This window comes from Silurus aristotelis (genome assembly GCF_946808225.1).
Source record: "Silurus aristotelis genome assembly, chromosome: 1".
Classification (NCBI taxonomy): Eukaryota; Metazoa; Chordata; class Actinopteri; order Siluriformes; family Siluridae; genus Silurus; species Silurus aristotelis.
In genome coordinates this window covers 13317309-13331236 of record NC_139574.1, presented here as the reverse complement: position 1 = coordinate 13331236, position 13928 = coordinate 13317309, and the positions used below count along the sequence as shown (strand labels likewise).

The 13928-nt window shown below is 40.7% G+C and overlaps 1 pseudogene across 1 annotated transcript; it reads left to right on the top strand.

The window, feature by feature from the left end:
- Positions 1–1410: 1410 nt before the first annotated feature.
- Positions 1411–3028, top strand: LOC310733786 (putative nuclease HARBI1; annotated as a pseudogene). Its single transcript has 2 exons — positions 1411–1421; positions 1982–3028. The product of its transcript is annotated as a putative nuclease HARBI1 (transcript).
- The last annotated feature ends 10900 nt before the right edge of the window (positions 3029–13928 follow it).

Genomic DNA, 13928 nt, shown 5'->3' with positions numbered 1-13928 from the left:
CACACAGTGCAGGTAAATTAAAACCAGTATGTGAAATGTGGACTTGGGGATATGCAGCATGCAGTACTTTGCTTCATTGAACAGGCTGATGTAACCAGTCATGAGTTTTTTCTACTCCTGAATGGTCTGAAGTCAGCTATACCCACTTACCTGATTCATTGCTAGGAATCTCAGAGAGGGGTCTGTCTGCTTGACATCTTAATGTGTCACCCCCACGCTTGGTCCCTTTATTGAAACAACTTCCAAGCAGCTGGTGTGGGTGTAGAGTACCAGAGTAAGACTGATGGGTGGTAGCTCAGTATGAACGAGAATAGCAAGCCAGGCAGGTAAATGGTTTAGGAAATATTGTGTGTATATTTGGTATTTTAGCATGACCACTATGAGATCCAAGATTTTATTGCAGAAAGTGTCAAAGGGGTGCAAACACTTTCTTTATTGGCACTTTAAACTACAGTGGTGTGAATTCTTATTTTTTGCATGTTTGTCACACTTTAATGTTTCAGATCATCGAAATAATTTAAATATTAATAAACGATAGCACAAGTAAACACAACATGCTGTTTTTAAATGAAGGTTTTTATTATTAAGGGAAAACAAAATCCAAAACTACATGGCCCTGTGTGAAAAAGTGTTTGCCTCGTTAAAACTGTGGTTAGTCACACCTAAGTTTATATCTCTAGCTACACCCAGGCCTGATTACTGCCACACCCGTTCACAATCAAGAAATCTCTTAAATAGGACCTGCCTGACAAAGTGAGGTAGACCAAAAGATCCTTAAAAGCTAGACATCATGCCAAGATCCAAGGAAATTCAAAAACAAATGATAAAGTAATTGAGATCTATCAGTCTGGAAAAGGTTATAAAGTCATTTCTAAAGCTTTGGGACTCAGTGAGAGCCATTATTCACAAATGGCAAAAACATGGAACAGTGGAGAACCTTCCCAGGAGTGGCCGGCTGAACAAAATTACCCCAAGAGCACAGCGACGACTCATCCAAGATCTCACAAAAGACCCCACAACGACATCCAAAAAACTGCAGGCCTCACTTGCATCAGTTAAAGTGTTCATGACTCACAAGAAAGAGACTGGGCAAAAATGGTCTGCATGGCAGAGTTCCAAGATGAAAACCGCTGCTGAGAAAAAAGAACGTAAAGGCTCGCTAAAAAACAGTTCAAAAAGTTTAATCTGGATCAAAATGATGCGGATTCTGAAATCCCATTTTTTCCTAATAAGGAACAGGTAATCCGTCTTACTTTTATGCCGGTTTTTCAAAGCAACATTGGACTGGATCATTCTGATCCAGATACACAGTTTTCAAGATTACCAAATCCGGATTACCTGTGCTCTAAATTGGACAACATATCACAAAGTGGGCTACCAGCTATGTAAAGAACAGGTAGAAGAGCCAACATGGGGTCACTGTAAGAGTTTTTTTTTTTTTTTTTCTGAAGTTTTGCTTTGGTTTGCTGCAGTTTGGTCAACTTGATTTGTTCCTCTGCCAGGAGTATCTGTGCTTCTGCTTTTTCAGTCTCTCGTTTTAGAAGTAATTCATAGGCATCATCATTGTTATTCGGCAAAGGACGCTTCAAGCCTCTTTTCTGAGCTTCTGTGACTGCTGGCTCTACCAGTGAGGATCCAGGTTGTATTTCAATAATAGGGCTGAGATCCAGAATGAATGTTTCCTCTGCATTAGGAGGAACTGGAGGAACTTTCCTCTACAAAAGTAGGTTTAGAATCCCCTGCAACCTCACCTCCAATAATGTCCAGAACCACATCTGTGTATTCACCTTTCTTTAAGGATTTGTTGCCTGTTTGGGTGTTTTTTGCTTCAGCAAGGTCCTTTGTTGTTCTGGCCCTCAGATTCTTCTATCTAAATTTCAGCAAGTCAGCCAATTTGTGTGTGGGTATTTGACAGCCATCTTATATTCAGCCTTTCTCAGAGGACTTAGACATGGCAGGTATTCCACTATTTTGGTGGAAGAGGATACCGTCAAAGGGTTTATGTTGAGCGTGCACAACCACTGGAGCAATACACCACTGAAGAACTGTATGCTTGCTTTCGCTTTGGGAATGCTGATATTAAGGTCTACATTGCAGACCTTGTCAGGCCAAAACTTCAACTGAGAAACCGAAGGAGTCACAGTCTGTCTGTGGAAGAACAGGTACTCATTGGTCTGCACTTCTATGCATCTGGGACTTTCGACCAAGTAGTTGGTGACCCATATAGGAGTGGACAAATCAACTGTGAGTGATGTAGTGAAAGCTGTGTCAATTGCATTGGCCAGCCTGGTCAATCAGTTTGTTTCACTTCTAAAGGATGTCCAGATTGCCCAGACCAAGCACACGTTTTTTCTTTTGGGGAACATGCCCAATACTATTGGGGTTATTGACTGCACTCATGTGCATATCCAAGCACCTCATGAGAGGGATTGGAAGTACATCAACCGAAAGGGGAGGCACAGCATCAACATGCAACTTGTGGGCAATGCTGTCCTCATCATCACAAACTGTGTTGTGAAGTGGCCTGGGTCGGTTCATGATGCATGTATCCTGAAAGAAAGTGCTTTATACAGAGAGCGCCAAACCAACCGACCGACATAATATTAGGAGACAGTGCCCATCCACTCCTACTATAGCTGATGACTCCTTTTCTTGCAGCAACCACACCTGCGCAGGCACGCTTCAACACTGCTCATTGCAAAACAAGATGTGCAATTGAACGTTTAAATGGAGTTCTGAAGAGACGCTTTGCATGCCTTAAGTACTTGCGAGTGGAACCACAGGGAGAATGCAACATAATACTAGCGTGTATCGTCCTGCACAACATCCCTACCAGGCGCAATGTCCCTCTCTGTGATGTTTATGATGCACCTGAGCCTGTTGAAGAACCAGACCAACCTCTGGCATTCTGTCAGAATGAGGGACTGACTGGACGTATAGTAAGGGATGCAATTGTTAGACATTATTTTTGACAGGCTCATCTCTGATGATTGTTTCTTTGAAATTAATATATGGTGATGAATGACAGAAAAATTAAATATAATATTTTTGTTTGTTATTGAAATCTGATGGGGGAATATTTCATATTTCATTATTTTTACTTTACTATACTGAATAGCTTATTTGGTAGCCTATGTCTACTATATCTACTTTATCACTGTTACAACGGTTACACAAGTTAAGTGCAAAATATAAATAAAAGTATATACACTAAATGATACATATGTTTTATTGACCAATTTTAAAGCTTTACTACATCTTACCTTTGAACAACTGGCCCTTGATGATCCCCAACATACTCTGTGGACTGACAAAACAAAAGTTGAACTTTTTGGAAGGTGTGTGTCATCTACATCTGGCATAAAAGTAACACCGCATTTCAGAAAAAGAACATCGGACCAACAGTAAAATCTGGTGGTGGTAGTGTGATGGTCTGGGGCTGTTTTGCTGCTTCAGGACCTGAAATCCTTGCTGTGATAAATTGAACAATAAATCCTGCTGTTTACCAAAAAATCCTAAAGGGGAATGTCGGGCCATCTGTTCGTGACCTCAAGCTGAAGCAAGCTTGGGTTCTGCAGCAGGACAATGATTCAAAACACAACAGCAAGTCCACCTATAAATGGCTGAAGAAAAACACAATAAAGACTTTGGAGTGGCCTAGTCAAAGTCCTGACCTGAATCCTATTTCTGTGGCATGACCTTAAAAAGGTGGTTTATGCTCGAAAACCCTCAAATGTGGCTGAATTACAACAATTCTGCATAGATGAGTAGAGCAAAAGTTGAATTATGACTGTTGGTCTAAAACAGTGCAAATTAACTAAAGAGGTATGAAGCACAAGTAATATTTTAACTTATTTACAGTGAGGAAAATAAGTATTTGAACACCCTGCTATTTTGCAAGTTCTCCCACTTAGAAATCATGGAGGGGTCTGAAATTGTCATCGTAGGTGCATGTCCACTGTGAGAGACATAATCTAAAAAAAAAAATCCAGAAATCACAATGTATGATTTTTTTAAACTATTTATTTGTATGATACAGCTGCAAATAAGTATTTGAACACCTGAGAAAGTCCATGTTAATATTTGGTACAGTAGCCTTTGTTTGCAATTACAGAGGTCAAACGTTTCCTGTAGTTTTTCACCAGGTTTGCACACACTGCAGGAGGGATTTTGACCCACTCCTCCACACAGATCTTCTCTAGATCAGTCAGGTTTCTGGCCTGTCACTGAGAAACACGGAGTTTGAGCTCCCTCCAAAGATTCTCTATTGGGTTTAGGTCTGGAGACTGGCTAGGCCATGCCAGAACCTTGATATCCTTCTTACAGAGCCACTCCTTGGTTATCCTGGCTGTGTGCGTCGGGTCATTGTCATGTTGGAAGACCCAGCCTCGACCCATCTTCAATGTCGAAACTGAGGAAAGGAGGTTGTTCAAATATTTATTTGCAGCTGTATCATACAAATAAATAGTTTAAAAATCATATATTGTGATTTCTGGATATTTTTTTTAGATTATGTCTCTCACAGTGGACATGCACCTACGATGACAATTTCAGACCCCTCCATGATTTCTAAGTGGGAGAACTTGCAAAATAGCAGGGTGTTCAAATACTTATTTTCCTCACTGTATATAATTTACATTTTAAATTCTTTTCTTCTTTTGTATTTATACATTGTGTTGTGTAGATACTATATTGTCTCTTTTCTTTTATATATTTGCATTTCTTTTTCTTTGCTGCTATAACAAAGACATTTTTACACTGTGGGGCGAATAAAGGTATATCTTATCTTATAATCATTATATATAATGGTATGGCCTTTAGAAGATATCTGTGATAAAGTCTACAGCAGTATGGGAACATGGGAGTGTATGTGCAGGATTTTGCCAACTCAGAGAGTGTGAGAAACACAGAACAAAAGTTAAGAATTTTTTTTTTCTGTTAATTGGTTCCCCACCCATATTTACTAGTGGGAAATTAATGAGCCTAGGTGGTAAGTGGTAATGGAGGTATGAGGCCGGGTGATTAAAGCATTGTGAAAATTGGAAAGGACAGACCTTTTTTATGCAGAGCTTTGAGCAGAAGCCAGGTGATATCAGCATACTCAGGCTATTTTGGCAGTTAAAGTCCCAACTTATGCCAGTGGCAAAAAAAGTCTCTGGCAAGATGTCATATTTTGTAGCGCTTAGAATTATTTGGCCATGTGTTTGATATCATATCTGTTTTGACATTTTAGAAACCTGGATGATTTCAGATTATGAAATTAAATCTGATAAAATTAATGCTTATCTGGCTTGTTTTAGGGTGAGTGATTTTTTTTTATTATTATTATTCTCATTACAAAATAAAAAAGTGGTGCTTGGTTCTGTTCTGACAACTTAACCCCTTTGCAGCTCCTTTTACTGACTTTGCAGTGGATATGAGGTTATTTGAGAAATATTAAATGGGATACATGTTAACTGTGGTATCTTTGTGTTGGGATAAATGTGTAGGCCTTGTTGTTTTAGAATGGGGCAGAAGTGAAAGCTTATTTATAGTTTAATATGCATTATTTGTGTCACAAGAATACTGAGACTCCACTTCCCAGAATACACCCCAGTTAAACATGACCACCAAGAACTATGACAAGTTCACAATCTCCTGAGTTCTAATCAGCCACACATATTCACAGTCCTATAAACCAAATATGGATATGAGGTTGTATCAAAAAGTTTCGAGACTAGTTTTGTAACATGTAAACAGATGGCAGCACAAGGTTTCACGGAGGATTCAGTGCGAATCGTAGAAGGTGTTTAACATGTCTCGAAAAGAAGACTTCCAGGACACATTCCAGAAGTGGCAGGAAGAATAGGGGTGCTGTATTGAGGTGCAAGACGAGGATTTTGAAGGTGATAGTGTGTAAATGTAGATAAATAAATTACTTTCTTGTAAACAGAGCTCGGCTCAAAACTTTTGATACCACCTCATACTTATCTAGTTGCAAAGAAACATTTCGTGTGCTCATACCTAAACTTGCCATGCCTTGCAGTCCATGTTTTTTCATGTTATGCTCTCAAGATTTTTTACCAGCTGTGTTTTTTGTAGATAATCTGACTCCTTGCCTGACTTTTTGCTTTTGGAACTCTTTGACAGGGCTTTAAATACATCTCTAACTGCATTTGCTGTTGTATGACAGTATGCTTGGTTTAAGAACCTCTCTTGAAGATAGACATTAGAGAGTTTTATGCAATACTAAAATCGTGGGTGAATCTGTGGTGGAAATTTGCACAGCCTAGAAATCACTGCAAGTCTTCAATGCTTGAGCAACTCAACAATTGCCTGAACCTTGGCTTTAGTCTATGACAACACCGTCTTGACGTATAAAAGTGTGCTTTTTTTTCAGAATGCTTTAAACTGGGTGGGCAATGACCAGTCCATATGGCATTACCAGGTATTTATAGTGACCTGAGGTTGTATTGAAGTCTCTTCACACTGTAATTTGAATTATGTTATAAATTTTTTGAGAGTTCACTGCACGTCTTGAATATTTTAAAGAGTTATCTGATTAAAACAGTTGACTAAGTGTGATAGATACTTGACTGGAGGTTTTGTGATGAGGTTGAGACTTGATGACCTTGTGAATATAGAAACAAGTGTGAAAGTAATATAACATCAATGATCATTCCTATGACTTGAGTAAGCAGTGGTTCTATTTTGCTTAAAGTATGCTGTTTAATGAGGTTACAAATGCATGATTTTTAGGGATGTTTTTGAGAACTCAAAAGATCATTCATTCAGGGATTAATAACAGTCAGGCATGATAATAGCCAGAGTATTTGTGTATTGATCCCAAGTTTCTAGTTTAGTTCCTTCAGAACAGGCAACTACCATTAAAGGTTGTAAGAAAATGGTCATTGTGAACAACCATCATTAAAAAAGAAAGAGATGGTTGTGGATTCACTTAGTGGGGTATAAATTACTACTGTATTGTCAAGTAGAAAATTAAAGTTGCCATGTGTGTGTGGAGTGCTCGGGGGAATGTCCTTTTCTCCCTTCTCTTAAGCAGGGTTGCTTGGATTTTTGTGCATGAGTTTAAGGAATGTCTTTCAGCTACAATCTCATTGTCTAGCAATCTTTGATGAAAATGTACAACAGCAAAAATATTAATTCATTCTTGTGAATAGAATTTCTATTAGTGAATGTGTTAATAATTCTTATTGTACTTTCTCTATATTTGAAGTATGCATGCATAGGTTTCAGAAATAGAAAGAAAAGCTTTAACCTGTAAAATATACTGGTATTTTATGTTTTCATAACTGGTGCTAACTACTTGGAGAAAAATATAAAGAATATAAGGATATAAATACAGTACAGTTATTTAATGACATTTCCAGGGCATTAATTTTAATCACCCTAATCAACGCATTATGTACATTTCAATAAAACTGACTTATTGTCTTAAAGCTATATTCCTTTTTTTTTCGCTTCCAGAACTAACCTATGCAGTTAGAATGTATAATCCTATTTGTACATTTTCTCTTTCTCTCTCACACCACAGGCACAAACTGACTCAGATATATACACACATCACGTAACACTGACGTTGTGCAGACACAACATTAATCATGCATACAGTCACAACGGTGGCAGCTCTCCATATATACCACTACATTTTCTCCCTGGGCAAGGGAATGGCAAGGAGGACATGATTTCCCATGGGTGCTATAATATCTTAGCCTCCTAGGTTGCAAACAATTCCACCAGCAATACTTATTTTCATTATAAGAAAATAATGTCAGTGAGTTCACTTGGCTATTTAAATGAATGATGTACATGTAGCCTTTATAGTATCATGCTTTATTTACAGTCTATCTATCTATCTATCTATCTATCTATCTATCTATCTATCTATCTATCTATCTATCTATCTATCTATCTATCTATCTATCTATCTATCTATCTATCTATCTATCCACACACGCGGATAGGACATAGAGCCCTGCGCGGGACTGTTTTTGTCAACTCCAGCCCGCTCCTGCAAGCATTCTGTTATAGCTTGTAAAGATTTTTGTGTAAAAATTTACACAAACAGTACGGCTATGATTAACATACAGACATAAACCATTATTAAAGCACCACACATGACAAACACCTTTTGTAAGCCTTGAAATCTCTAAAAACGTATAAAAATCTTTCAAAGAAAACTTTACAACTAGTGGGATCTGTGGGATGGTGGGACTCTTGCTATATTTGTTTGACCACCCACTTCTGTCCGCAGAAAAGGTAAAACTGCCCGCTCCTGTAAGATTTGTGTTGCACCAATCCCAATGCAGCCCTCTACTAGGATGGTTCAGGTGTACTGACAAATGCTGAATTTTTCCAGGCATTAGTTAAAAGCTGGGAGTTTAAATGTAGCCAGGGAGTATGTCGAAATATAAATGCAGTTTCCACTCCTCATATATATATATATATATATGAATCAATATTTTAGCAAATAAAATGCAAGTTAGTTTCCTCTAAGATTGCTATCTGTAAGTATACAAGCTGGATGATTAGAAATTAATAACTCTGTTAGATCTTTAGAGTCTTTTTAGTGAGTGAAGAGTTGCAATTGAGGCATATGAGATAGCGCTGGCTATTTCCATATCTGCCCCATTTCATCAGTCTGATCTCAGCTTAGAGATGAATGATTCCCCTTAAATCCCTTATCAGGGGAAAAATTGGTTTAATGAACCACACCACCCGCTCGACCTGTTTCATGTCTATTTGATGTTTAATACCCGGTGTGAAGTCATAATCTCAAAGACAGGTGTGCAGTGAAGGTAGCACTTAAGTGCATTTTGTCTGGCCATTCTGAGTGAATTACTTTCTTCACACTCACTGTCAGGGTTGTGACCACGAGTCGGAAACGTTAGTAACTCGAACATTGTTTATAGTGACGAGAAACAATACCAGAGGCAGGTAGATTCACTAACTGTGATGCGGAGTGAATCCGGAAGACAGGTAAGATCCACACAGCGGGTATAATCCACGGATCCGGTAGAATCCACGGAACAGGTATAATCCTTACAGGAACGGTAATCCGTGCAATCGGCACAAGGAGCAGGAACCAGCAGGGAAGGCTGGCAGTCGGGAGTCCAGGAGATCACAAACATGACCTTTTAGAACCAACACCCAGTGACTCTGAAATGGGAGCTTATAAAGGTGAGTCGGTAACGGGAATCAACGCCGGAGTCTGCCTTTTTCCCCTGGATCCCAGGTATTGAGATACAGCCCGTGTACCTTGCTGTTTGCAAACATCGTGGGGATGACGAAGTGCGGCTATGGGATGATGCCACGGGTGGAAGAGACGCTAGCTAGCTATCTCTCCCCGGGTGTAGCGTCATCCCAAGCTGACCTGCTGCGGGACATATACGATGGATTAATCTCTAGGGCTGATGACATTAAGGAGCTACGTTGCGCTGCCAACCTAGCCCTTAGGGCCACCAAGAAAACGGCTAGGCCATGGGTTGGTCCATGTCAGCCTTGGGCAGGGCCCACGGCAATGCTCTAGGTCCAGGCTTAAGGAGCTGCCGGACCTAAGGGTCATCCTCTCCAGCAACCAGGCCGCGGCACGCAGGCCCTGACAACCAGAGACCAAGAACCAAGCAGGCTTTGGTCCTGGAACAGGAAGTAAGCACTCTCCTGAGGAAGGGGGCCATAGAAGATAGTCTCTTTTTTACTCAGAGAGTCTGGCTTCTACAGCCAGTACTTCGGGGTTCCGAAGAAGGATGAGGGGGTTGCATCCTCTAGATCTACGCTCCTTGAACCAGTCGCTTAAGGTTCGGTTCAGAATGCTCACTCACAAGAAGTTGTGTCTCAGACCAGGTCCTAGGACCGGTTTATCACAATAGGTCTTAGGACGCATACTTCCACATATCCATCCTTCCCACTCACAGGATGTCCGTGAGGTTTGCTTTCAGGGGCGAAGCTTACCAATATGGGGGATCCTTCCATTCGGCCTGGCACTCTCACCCAGCACCTTCCTGCTGGGACCACAGCTTTCTGTGGTCCAAGTAGAGAGCAGACTCTTTTTTGAGGCAAGGGCCGAGGCCCTGTCCTACAGAGCACAGGTGGATCGGTTTGCAACTCAAGAGACTTCGCACTGTCCACTCTGGTTCTCCCTTACTCACCCAGCCCCCTTGGGGCTGGATGCCATGGGGCCGAGTCTGCGCTGGTACGCTTTTCCCCCTATCGCCCTGCTCCCGAGAGTTTTGGAGAGAGTTTGCCGGGAAGGAGCCCGTCTCCTCCTGGTGGCACCTAGATGTTTGGGCAGACCATGGTTCACAGACCTGGTGTCCCTCCTTGAGGAACCTCCTGGGTAATTTCTCCCAGTAGGGATCTCCTCAGAGATCCCAGAGTCATAGAGGCTGTGGTTGTGGCCCCTGAGGAGGCACAGTTCCTAGAAGATGGTCTCTCTACTGAGGTAGTGGAGATCATCCTCCAATCCAGAGCTCCCTCTACAAGAAGGTTGTATGCCGCTGAAGGTACTTGTTCTCTGCGTAGTGTGAGCACAAACAACTGGATCAGTCTACTGCCCACTTAGTTCCTGCAGGAACAATTTGCCGCAGGGTTGGCTCTTTCGACACTGAAGGATTATGTGTCCGCTATCGCAGCTTATGGTGCCCCGCTTGCTGGGCAGTCGCTGGGTAAACACCCCTGGTGACACGTTCCTGTGCGGCACCCGGAGGCTGAGGTCCGGAACGTGACCCAGAGTGCCTCTGTGGGACTTGGCTTTCATGATGGTGGCTTTGTCTGAGCCCCCCCTTCGAGCCACTGGCCGAGGTGGCCCTAAGGTTACCCCAACCAGGGTATGTACCTTATGTGCCCGCGGCTCCCCCACAACCTGTTGTGCTGCAGGCATTCTACCCTTCTCCTTTTTACAAGCCCCTGACAAGGAGAAGCAAAACTGACTGTGTCCAGTGCGAGCACTGGACACGTACGTCCACAAGACAAGTCTTTCATATGAGCCCTCTAGTCTCCCTGCTCCTTCGAGGTCAAGGCTTACTCCACTAGAAGTGTAGCGGCCTCTACGGCCTGGTCCACTGGAGTCCCACTCCAGGACATTTGTAATGCTGCAACGCTTCATCCGGTTTGATGACCTCGACCTTAAAGACACTCCCTGTCCTGCGCTCTGGTTGTGCTCTCACACACTAGGCAAGACTGGTCAGTGTGCCATGATTAGACACTCGTTCCCAAAGTGTTGTGACACAGCGAGTTTCTGAAATGAGAAACGTCTCTAGGTTATGTATGTAATTTTAGTTCCCTGAGGAAATAAGACCATGTGTATCCAAGCCACACTCCTTGTCGTGCTTCCCTTCTCCTTTTTCAGAAGCTAGCGTCAGCTCCACTGCATGCGCATTTTGTAGCTTCCTGGTCATGACATCTCCATGCCGGTGACGTCGCGCCTTGCTGTTGGCCAGTTTTCACACGTGATTCAGAGCATGAGCAATGCGGAAGCGTTCCCAAAGCGTTGTGATGTAGCGTCTCGTTCCCTCAAGAAACTGAAGTTACATACATAACCTAGAGAGGGTCTGCGAGCACTGAGATGCAAGTATTTCATTTCCCTTGTTTGTCAGAGTCTATGCCATGCTTATGAAGTTTATGAAGCAAGGTACAAATCAACAGAAACCAAAATCAAACAGAACTTAATAATCTACAATGTCCCTGATGTCCCTGTACTTGTTTAAAAGCTTCTGCAGTTTTTTTCCTGTCTTTATTTTCTGTACATATCATATATTAACATATTTATCTGCACTTGCCAGTTTGCACAGTGCTACTGTTTGCACCTCTGGTAGATGCTAAACCGCATTTAGTTGCTGTCTACCTGTACAATGCAATTGCAATGTTCTGTCTGTCTGTCTGTCTGTCTGTCAGATAGCTTATTATAACTGTATGTAGGTTATCTATTTCAGTATTGTCAACCACTACCAAAGATCATGTGGCATGAGCATATGAGACATACCACAGATTTAAGCTCATGATCTTTCCCTGTTGTTGGTGTAATGAGTGGTGCTACACTTTAAGGCTATTCTACTGAAAAAAACTTACAATAATACTGTTGCTAAAATTCTGAATTGATATATTACTTACAACATAGAAAATGGAATTTACTCAGGCATATAATTAAAAGCGAGATCATGACAGATATTTTTACAAAGTAGTGTACTGGATATGGAATTTTTGTCTTTTTAAATTTGCCAACCTGATCTTATAAGAAATTCATAAGAATTTCAATTTCATGGTTTTCTTATTATATTTGATTTAGATTAAAATAGAAGGAAAATGTTTACACACTTACCCCACCTATAAACCTTACCTTTATAACCTTTCATACTTTTTATGAGACCATGTTGGATTGTGTACCAAAGGTGTCTGTTTGCTGAAGTATCAAATTCTGGAAACGGAAACAAAAACTGATTTGAATAATGTTTTAGGACTTTTGTGAACACTTGGTTATATGATCATGCTTACCGTATCTCTGTTTTCAGAACAGAGAGCTATATGAGCCAGTTGAGTCAGTCACAGTATGCATCTGGTGCCACACTGTGCTTTTTTAGCTGGATCTGTAAGGCTCTGTCACTTGAGGGCCGTATGTATTTATAGATTTATAGACAGACTGCTTTCCTCTCCTAGACTACTTGTCAATCATGATCATGCCTTATATGTGTGAAACATGGTCTCCCACCTAACACGTCTTAAAGGTTGGGTAAGCAAGGCATGTGTTATGTAAGCGCTCAGAGAAACAGACGGATGAGGTGACATGGCAGAGTGTAGCGAGTGCTCGCTGTTTCTTAATATCCCTGCATGGGTTGGTTTTTCCTAACCCTCCTATAAGAACTTGCATGAAACTAATCATGAAGAAGTGATGGAATGTGAACGGCTGTAAAGAAATGAATATGAGGGGGTTGTTAGGGTTGGAGATGACAGCACTGACTCCTCTGCATATCAGAACTGCTAATGGAAGTCAAACACATCTACCAGGACTGACACATGACAGCGTTGTGGAAAATGACATATTAGAGATAATTTGAGACAGACTTTAACATGCAAAGGAAGCAACAGTGTATCTTTTGAAAAATTGACAAATCAGATATTATCATATGTGAGTTAATTTTTACTGATAACTTTCATGTTACTTGCTTGTGTTTATAACTATTGCCTTCTTGTCTGACTATGGTTTCAAATTAAAAAAATTCTGTAGATCTATATCAGGTTTTTATTCATCATTGATCATTTATTACTTTTTCTTACATTCCAATTATACAGTGTCTCTTTGTGTGTGTGTGTGTGTGTGTGTGTGTGTGTGTGTGTGTGTGTGTGTGTGTGTGTGTGTGTGTGTGTGTGTGTGTGTGTGTGTGTGTGTGTGTGCGTACAACACACTGTCCAAGGCTAAAGTATGACACTTACTGTGGCACCTTGGTAACTTCTATACTAATTATCCAGCGACCATCCAAAATAGCAACAAATCACACACAGTGGTCAAATTATCTTAAATGTTGACATGGTGAGGGGCAAAAGTATTCTCTTAAATGAAACAATAGTTTATGTATTTGTTTATGGGTCTCAGAGGAGCCACTCCTGGCTTTTTACAGCTAACCTCTATCACTTTAGCTCTATATCACTGTCTCACAAAATGGACAATCCACTTATATACTGTAATGGGTGTGTAGGATAAAATGTTGAATTGCATTAGTATGTTGTTACATTAATAAATAGATAGATCTTAGGATAAGGTAGACATGACAAAAAGGTCTTATCAAAGCTGTGTATAAACGGATATTTTATAGTTTTGCAGCCTATTAATGTTTGTGGAACAGAAATTTGCAAGTAAGTTGAAATTAATTGAAAGTGTAATTATAACAGCTCTTTATTAGTACTTAAATTAGTTATAAAAACCTATTTTTATTACT